Raw genomic sequence first — 4,438 nt, 5'->3', positions numbered from 1 at the left:
GCCTCCTTGTGTCCTGAGATGGTGTCGCATGCAGCAGCCATCATCCAGTGGCAGGAACTCTGTCCTGGTTGACACTTGGTGAGTGGTGAGTGGGTCCAGGATGGAGAGGGGGTTGCTGGTGTGGTAGTGCCTCTTAATCCCAGCACTCAGGAGGCACAGGTAGGAGAATTACTGTGAGTTTGAGGCCAGCCTGGAACTACATACAGAGTGAGTTCCAGGTCAGCCTGGCCTAGAATGAGACCCTACCTTGCTAGCCCCCCCCCCAAAAGTGGGGGAGATTGTGTGGGGAGCTGCAACACAGTAAACCTCAGGAGGGCCACATGGCTCCTAATCAGCCCCCCACCTCTACTTCCTCCTACTCTTGTGACATTGCAAAAAGTGCATACTGAATATTTTAGGCTTTTGTCAAAAAAAAATTATTAACAACTTCCATGATTGTAAACAATATATCCCATGGTAATTCTCTCCTTCCCCCTACTTTCCCCTTTGAAACTCCACCCTCCATCATATCCCCTTCCCCATCTCAATCAGTCTCTCTTTTATTTTGATGTCATGATCTTTCCTCCTATTATGATGGTCTTGTGTAGGTAGTGTCAGGCACTGTGAGGTCATGGATATCTAGGCCATTTTGTGTCTGGAGGAGCACATTGTAAGGAGTCCTACCCTTCCTTTGGCTCTTAAATTCTTTCCACCAAGTTTTTTGAGGTAGGGTTTCAACGCTCACCATGTAGTCCCAGGGTGGCTTCGATTTTATAGCAATCCTCCTACCTGTGCCTCCTCAGTGCTGGGATTTTGTGCTTGCGTCACCTTGTGTGTCTGGCCTGTGTGGGACCTGGAAAGTTGAACATGAGCCCTTAGACTTTGCAGGCAAGCACCTTAAACACTAAGCTATCTCTCCAGCCCTGGACGCTTTCATCATCATTTTTACAGGTTTTGGTTTTTTGAGGTAGGGTCTCACTCTAGCCCAGGCTGACCTGGGATTCACTATGTAGTCTCAGGGTGGCCTCGAACTCATGGCGATCCTCCCACCCCTGCCTCCCCAGTGCTTAAAGGCACGCGCCACCAACTCTTTTTTTTTTTTCTTCTTCATATTTATTATTTGCAAGCAAAGACAGAAGAGAGACAGGTACAGAAACTTAACCGCTAAGCCATCTCTCCAGCCCCCCCATTTTTTTTTTAATTTAGAAAAATTTATTGAGTGTTATTCCTGTGACACACTCACCAAAAGAAAAAAATTTCTGAAGGCATTCTTTTATATTTTCATCCGCACTTCAATGTTTTTGTTATTAAAACATACAATTAAATATGAAATTAGTAAAATACAGTATGTAAAACTTCATGCTGAGCAAAAATAATTCCAAAAACAGTTCCCATACATCAGTTCCCAGGGTACATTTTTCTATGTAAATCATAGTCGAATGTTTTGCAGTTGAATTAGCTGCAGGCCTCCATGTTCTTCCAACTCCAACTGTTGCTGTGAATTGGCATCATGTGGTAGGGTCCACAGAAGGTAGCGAGAAAAAAATAGTCATTTTTCAAGGTTTCAGAAATCTGGTCCACCTTTGCTTTGGTTTCCTGAGATTTCTGGTCCACTCAAGATGCTGTCTCGAAAAACCCAAATACTTAAAAATTATGTGTGTGTGTGATTACTATTACTATTTTGGTTTTTCAGGGTAGGGTTTCACTCTAGTCCAGGCTGACCTGGAATTCACTGTGTAGTCTCAGGGTGGCCTCGAACTCACAGTGAGATGACCCTCCTACCTCTGCCCCCAAGTGCTGGGATTAAAGGTGTGTGCCACCACACCCTGCTATTTTATTTATTTGAGAAATTGAGAATGGGTGTGCCAGGGCCTCTAGCCACTGCCAATGAACTCCAGATGTACATGCCCCCTTGTGCATCTGGCTTACATGGGTTGTGAGAATCGAACCAGGATCCTTTGGCTTTGGCAGGCAAATGCCTTAACTAATAACCCATCTCTTCAGCTCCCAATACACCTTTTTAAAAATATTTTTGTTTTATGTTTATTTATTTATTTGAAAGTGACAGACAGAGAAAGAGGCAGAGAGAGAGAGAATGGGCGTGCCAGGGCATCCAGCCACTGCAAATGAACTCCAGACGCATGTGCCCCCTTGTGCATCTGGCTAACATGGGTCCTGAGGAATCGAGCCTTGAACTGGGGTCCTTAGGTTTCACAGGCAAGCGCTTAGCCGCTAAGCCATCTCTCCAGCCCCCCAGTACACTTTTTAGGGAGTCAAACAAACAAAGAGAACTTCATTTGAAAAGGCCATGGTCTAGGGGCTGGAGAGATGGCTCTGCTGTTAAAGATGTCTGCAAAACCTAATGACTCAGGTTCAGTTCCCCAGTATGCATGTAAAGCCAGATGCACAAAGTGGCGCATGCATGGGCACACACATTCTCTATCTCTGCTTGCAAATCTATTAAAAAAGTGCCAGGCATGGTGGTGCATACCTTTAATCCCAACACTCAGGAGGCAGGCAGAGGTAGGATCGCTGAGAGTATGAGGCCAGCCTGAAACTACCTGGTGAATTCCAGGTCAGCTTGGGCTAGAGCAAGGCCCTACTTAGGGAGTTAAAAAAAAAAAAAAAAAGTGTGGTGGCTCATGCCTTTAATCCCAGCATTCAGGAGGGAAAGGTAGGAGGAACACCATGAGTTCAAGGCCACCTTGGAACTACATAGGTAATTCCAGGTTAGCCTGGGCCAGAATGAGACCATACCTCAAAAAAAAAAAAAGTTTAGAACAAGAAGATTCAAAGTGGCAGGGACCTTTTTTTTTTTCATTCTTCATGGGTACACATGTATGTACAAGTACATGTGTGTGTGTGGAGTTCAAAAGGCCACCTTAGGTATCATTCTTTTTTTTTTTTTTTCTTGTTTTGAGGTAGGGTCTCACTCTAGCCCAGGCTTATCTGGAATTCACTCTAGTCTCAGGCTGGCCTTGAACTCATGACAATCCTCCTACCTCTGCCTTCCAAGTGCTGGAATTAAGGGCATGTGCCACCACTCCTGGCTTCATTCCTTTCTTTGTTTTGTTTTGGTTTGGTTTGTGCATGTGTGCATATGGATGTGGAGGCCAGAAGACAAGCTCAGGTGTTCCTCAAGAACCGCATCCACCTTCTTTTGGGACGGGCTTCTTGCTGGCCTGAAGTCTAATTGAGCTAGAATGAGTGGCCAGTGAGCCCCGGATACAAGCCTTCGTGCCTCTACAGTGCTGGGATTACATGCACCCTCACCCTCACAAGGCTGAGTATCTCCCAGCTGGGCAGAGACACTTTCTAAGCCCAATTTGGCTTCCTACGAGGGACCTCACAGCAACAAGACCATAGGCTCTTCTAGGCCAGCTGACAAATGCCATGTTTTCCTTTAGCAGTAAGAACCAACACATGAGCTAGGCGTGGTGACGCACGCCTTTAATCCCAGCGTTCAGGAGGCAGAGGTGGATCGCTGTGAGTTCGAGGCCACCCTGAGACTATATAGTGAATTCCAGGTCAGCCTAGGCTAGAGCAAAACCCTACCTTGAAAAGCAGTGGCTTAGAGGCCCTGGTGCACCCATTCTGCCTCTTTTTTTTTTTTTTTTCTTTCTCTCTCTCAAATAAATATTAAATAAGTAAAACTTTAGGGGGGAAAAAGCACATGCTTAGCATGCAGGAGGTCCTGGGTTCAACCTCCAATAGATGTATGCACAGGCACGTGTGCACACACACAACTGCCATGTTATGAAGTAAGATACCAGATATTCATGAGAGGCCAGTAACTACAACAGGATGAAGGCCTCTTGCTGGATATATTGGCATTTGGATCTGGAATGTCCTAGGCTCATTTGTTGAAGCCTTGATCCCCAGCAGGTGGCGCTGAGAGATGGGGCCTAGCTGGAGGAAATGCCTCTAAGAGTGAATGAGTTTGAAAGGGTAAATTTTGTCCCTAACCCTACTGCTTCCTGATTGAATGCCTCCCACCACCTGATATTCACAAAGTGATGGAGTCTATCCTACCACAATGAGCCAAAACAAATCCTCTATTAAGTTTTTTTTTTTTAGGTCTTGCTCTAGTCCAGGCTGTCCTGGAATTCAGTATGAAGACTCAGGCTGGCCTTGAACTCATAGTGATCCTCCCACCTCAGCATCTCAAATGCTGGGATTAAAGGTTAGCACCACTCCGCCCAACTAAGTCTTATGTTTTTGTAAGGATTTAAAAATACATCATTTGGGGCTGGAGAGATGGCTCAGCAGTTAAGACAGTTTGCCTGCCACACCTAATGACCCAAGTTCAATTCCCCAGTACCCACATAAGCCAGATGCACAGAGTAGTGTGTGCATCTGGAGTTTATTTGCATTGTTGGAGGCCCTGGCACACTCATACTCTCTCTCTCTACTTGCAAATAAATTATATATTAGTGGTAAACCAGGAGTAACTAGGGAA

The sequence above is a fragment of the Jaculus jaculus genome, chromosome 7 (assembly GCF_020740685.1).
Source record: "Jaculus jaculus isolate mJacJac1 chromosome 7, mJacJac1.mat.Y.cur, whole genome shotgun sequence".
NCBI lineage: Eukaryota > Metazoa > Chordata > Mammalia > Rodentia > Dipodidae > Jaculus > Jaculus jaculus.
Note: the sequence above shows the minus strand (reverse complement) of the source record.